The sequence below is a fragment of the Monodon monoceros genome, unplaced genomic scaffold (assembly GCF_005190385.1).
Source record: "Monodon monoceros isolate NGI ecotype Baffin Bay Population unplaced genomic scaffold, NGI_Narwhal_1 Super_Scaffold_12, whole genome shotgun sequence".
Classification (NCBI taxonomy): Eukaryota; Metazoa; Chordata; class Mammalia; order Artiodactyla; family Monodontidae; genus Monodon; species Monodon monoceros.
The window spans coordinates 2238627-2243566 of NW_021703768.1; the positions used below are offsets into that span (position 1 = coordinate 2238627).

General features: G+C 46.6%; 1 pseudogene; it reads right to left on the reverse strand.

The window, feature by feature from the left end:
- Positions 1-217: 217 nt before the first annotated feature.
- Positions 218-2031, reverse strand: LOC114893137 (annotated as a pseudogene).
- Between the last annotated feature and the right edge of the window lie 2909 nt (positions 2032-4940).

The window sequence follows — 4940 nt, forward strand, 5'->3', positions numbered from 1 at the left end:
AAGTGCCCTTTATAACTAGACAGTTTACGTGGGGTTGGAGGTCTCTAAGAAACAAAGTGAAGACACTTCTTTGAGAATGGGAAGAGTATGTGCTTTTTACAAAGTTTTCTTTTCCAGAGATGGTGAGCTTTATTTTTTCTTTCTGGATAGAGGTTTGATTTGCTCTCGAATGTTCCAGCAGGGAGAGAGACTAGGAGAAAGCACAGAATGCAGAGGTCTATTTGGTGTTATCGTCTCCCTCATTTTCACCATCAATGGTGAGAGCAGCATACTTCCTTGCAGAACTGAACTTAGAGGCTGGATATTCTTCAGTTTTCTTTGTCTCAGGTGCAGATCTGGCATCTTGATCCTTTTTGCCATCTTTCCTCTCTGACCCCTTCCAGTGGTCTCTGTTCCTTCCATTTCCTGGACCACGGCTGGAGTTACCACTCTGGTCTTTTGGGACACTCACCCCATCTACTCTATTTTCATCTTTCCTTACTGGTCCTTCCTCAGATGGTTGAGCTGGAACTACTTTCCCTCCACCACTTGTAGGGGACTGCTGCTCTGTGTCTGAGCTCTGAGATCGAACAGGAGGGTTAGAACTTTGCTTCACCCAAGCATTCTCCTTTGATGGAGGGGCTGGCATCACCTTTAGAGGCTGTTCAGGTTTGGGAGGCTTAGAAGTTAGAGACGGACAGTTTTCCTCTTTATTGGGTGTTTCATTTTCTAGAGACTTCTCACTCTTTCTCCTTCGTGCATTTCTGCCAGATGTGGCTGAGGTCCCAGTCCGTGATGACTCACTTCCTGTCCTCGACCATTCCCATTCCTGAGTTTCTTCACTTTGCCAGCTTGGGTATCTCTCCAGAGGCCGTTGTTCTAGCTTTGGCTCATCCAGCTGATGTCGCAGTTTCTCCTGTTCCTTCTATAGTGGCTCTTCTACTTGTTCTCTAGCAGTTGTGCCAACAGGCTTTCCTCCTCCAAAGAGAGAGGCTGCTCGACTGGACTGGGACATGCTAGCAGAGGAATCATCTTCCTTAGGAGTACTCCGAGGCTTTAGGTTCAGTTTGGGTCTTTGGGGGGACATCTATCATCATGCCTACAGTCATTCCCAAGGGTATGCATCTCTGGAGCTCCATGACTGGTCATCTTGTCCGTCATATCTGTCTTTATAGCAGTCTTCACCTCCTCTGTAGATGTCACCCTATGGTACTCACTACCAAATGCTCTTCCGCCACTGCCCATCCTGGCATAGCAGCCTCTATTGTAATCCCTGCTGCTCCGTGATCATAGCAATCTTGGCTCCATATCGATCCATGTCCTGGCGTGGGCCATCACGGTAACTGTCCCGATACCCGTCACGCTATCGGTCTGAATAATAACGATCTCGATATTTGTCTCTAAGCCTTCATCACCTGTTCTAGGTGGGTAGCCATCAAAGCTGCAGCACAACGGGCCTCCAATCTGTATCTGTTTTTTCAGAATCCTGATTTCTGTCTCGGCTGAAAGAACAATCATCCCTGTCTTTACCCTGTGCATGATCAGCAACGTCTACTTGAATTCTCCTGTTACCTAGAAACTCTTCACTGAGGCTCGGGGCACTGAGCAAGGAACCCAGGTCCTCAAATTCAGCATAACCCAAACTTTTCAACCTCTCAGGATTGCTGGGTTCACCCAGTAGACACACTGCACTGATGTTTAATCCTCTAAAGAATTCCTTAATGGAGTCTTCTGTCACATCATAGGGCAGGTTCCCTAGAAAAGCAGTGTAGGGTGGCAATTTGGGAAGGTGGCTCCAGTCAATGGCTCGGGCTTCCAAGCAGCCCGTGGAGCAGTGGGCAGGATGGAACCGTCATCTGGAGGTGCCCTATACACGTCATCATCATTACTCTGCCAGTGGTTGAAACATGTCCTTCTAGGTCGTCTGTTTCATCAGCTGTCTGGTTTGGGGACATAGGTGCTTCTTCCACCATTCCCTCCATCCTCAGCCAGAAAGTCTGTCAGGGAGACAGTCTTCCCCTTCTTATTCTTCTTTTTTGCTGAGGCCGCCATTTGGGAGAGGGTGAGAGAATGCAAAGGCACAAATATTTTTATTGGAAACTCAGGTTTTAATTTATGCCAGCGATGAGCTTAGTGGTTTGTAACTGGTCCACCCATCACCTGGTTCAAATAACATCCCTCTCCATTGATTGGCATTCTCAGCATTCGTGTCTACCCACTAGAATATTTCCTAGTTTCATTCGCATGTGGTCTCTGAGCAGGAAACTCCTTGGTTGCAGTTTCCTTATAGCATCAATACTTCCTCAGTTTTCCTTACAACAAAAGAGCTAGAACAGCTCCCTGAGAACTCTCCCAGAAATGCCTCTCTGAGGGTTGATTCTCTTCTGAAGCCCTTTCTGGCTGGATTTTTCTCTTTGACACCATGGATCACGTCAACCCCAGGATGGTTTTGTTGCAGGTGAGATCACATGACATATTTTAAAGCCTAGATGCATGACTCAGGTTTTCCCTTTTAGCTCTCATCCTTTCCTTAGGCAGATTTGTGCTTTGTTAGAACTTAGACTCCTCCCTACTAAACATCACATGAATCACTATAGCTGTACCTAGCTCAAGAGAAAAATGAATTTTTAAATGCTCAAAACATTGTTAATGCAAAAGTAGTTTGGGTTTTAAAAGAACCTTGTCAGGGTTGGGATTTCATACATGGCAAAGCAGCTTCCTCGCTACCATCTATTGAAAGTCAGCCCTCGACACAAGGGTTTGTTAAAAAAAAACAAAAAATAACCAAGCGCTTGTCCCCGCTACGAGTGCAGGTTTTATCTGTAGACATGGGCACTTGCTGGACCCTGTCCGAGCAGCGGGGGGATGGAGGCCATGACCTCCCTTGTCTGTTAAACTGACCAACCGAGGACAAGAATGAAGGTCATCTGCTCATCATGTGCGAAACTGTGGCCTTATTTAAAAGTGTGCACAGATATACGCGTCATCAGGGCAGAAAGACCTGGAGTCGTCACCCAAACCCTGCCAGTGGATGCTTCCAGGGAGGGCAGGGCGTGGAGGAGAGGTTAGGACAGACACGTGGTCATAGGCTGTGAGTATCACTCAGAGACAACTAGGAGAAATTTGGGGAAGACAGGAACCAGAGCAGAGGGGATGGTGCTGGGGGTCTTCTAAGATGCCCCTGGAGATGCTGAGGTCCCAGGCCTGGTGTGACCCCCTCCCTTGAGCGTGACCCGTAACTGGTTCCTAGCGAACAGAAAGGATGCCATGAGGGGTGGCCTGGGTCTGTGCATCTAATGCAGGGAGCTAATCAGTCTCCTTTAGTTTGATGGGTAGCGTACTTGGTCTTAAACCTACCATTTAATTTATTTTTTTCACATTAACTTTTTCCACATTTTAATGAAAAAATTTTAAATACACGGCAAAATAGCAAGAATCTTGTGATTTTACAGCAAACACTTGTTCATCCACCGCCTCGGTTCTCTCGCACCCTTCCCTGTGCTTCTTCATGACACACCCTCGCATCTACCCTGTTTCCGACGCATATCGAAGCCAGTAGAGACCTCCGTACACTTCCTCCTAAATTTTCAGCACCCACATTATTATCTAAAGTTCAGTATTTGTTTATAGTTTTTTTAAATTGGGAGATAAATATTTGTAAATTATAAAGAAAATGTCCTCATCTTAATGAACCTTCTCTGTGTTTTGATAAATGTATCCACCTATGAAACCTGACCCTCTAAAAAGACAGGTATTTCTCCATGTCATGAAGTTCCCTCGGCCCCTTCCCTGTCCCTCTGTGCCCCAAGCCCCCCAGAGGCAACCACTGGCTTTTCCAGCTGCCTTGTTTTTCCATCCTAATTGGTCTCACCTACTCTAGATCTTGGTGTGGAGTGGAATCGGTGTCTCCTGTGTGAGACCTCGTTCCCTCAGGGACTGTTCCTGACACTGACCCAGGTCCTTGCGACAGTAGGAGCGGCTTCTGTGGTCTGAACACAGTCCGCTGTCTGTTGTCTGCTCTCCCGTTGGTGGGTGGCGGGCCGCTTGGGTTTTGGGTGTCAGGAACAAAACTACGGTGAGCATTTGTGTACGTGATGTCTTGTGGACACACACTCATTTCTCGTGGGGGAATAGCCAGGAGAGGCTGTGCTGGTGAGTAGGTGAGTGTGTGTTTAACATGTGAAGAGCCGCGTCCCAAATGCGGGACGTCCCATTTCAGTGATGGTATAGTGTGGATTTAATCTGCATTTTCCTGACGATTAATGATGCCGAATACGTTTTATTGGGCTTATCGGCTATTCTCACATCTTTTATGAAGTGAATCTTCAATTGCTTCTGTATTAGGTTGTTTGTCTTATCATAGAGTTGTATGATTTCTCTGTGCGTCCTCCAAACGGGTCCTTTCTTAGGTATGTGCTTTTCAGATATTTTCTCTCAGGCTATGCTTTACCTATTCATATTCTTAATGGTGTGTCTTAACAAACACAAGTTTTACATTTTAATTATGTTCAATGTATCAATTTTTCTTTACAGTTATTACCATATGTGTCCCAAGAAACCTTTGCCAAACCCTAGGTCACAAAGTCTCATCTCATTTTACTGTCTATTTGCTGTGGCTTTTGCCGCTTCCCACCCCCATTTTCCCATCTTCTATTAAATTAATACAATCTACTTCCTTCTTTTCCCGCCGTTGGTTTTAAATTCAGATCTAACTATAAATCGGATAAAAGCTAATCAATATCTCTACTAATTATCTGATAGTCCAGGGACCCTCAAGTCCAGGGACCCTCAAGTCCAGGGGCCCTCAAGTCCAGGAACCCTCAAGTCCAGGGCCCTCAAGTCCAGGGGCCCTCAAGTCCAGGGGCCTCAAGTCCAGGGACCCTCAAGTCCAGGGCCCTCAAGTCCAGGGGCCCGCAAGTCCAGGGACCCTCAAGTCCAGGGGCCCTCAAGTCCAGGGACCC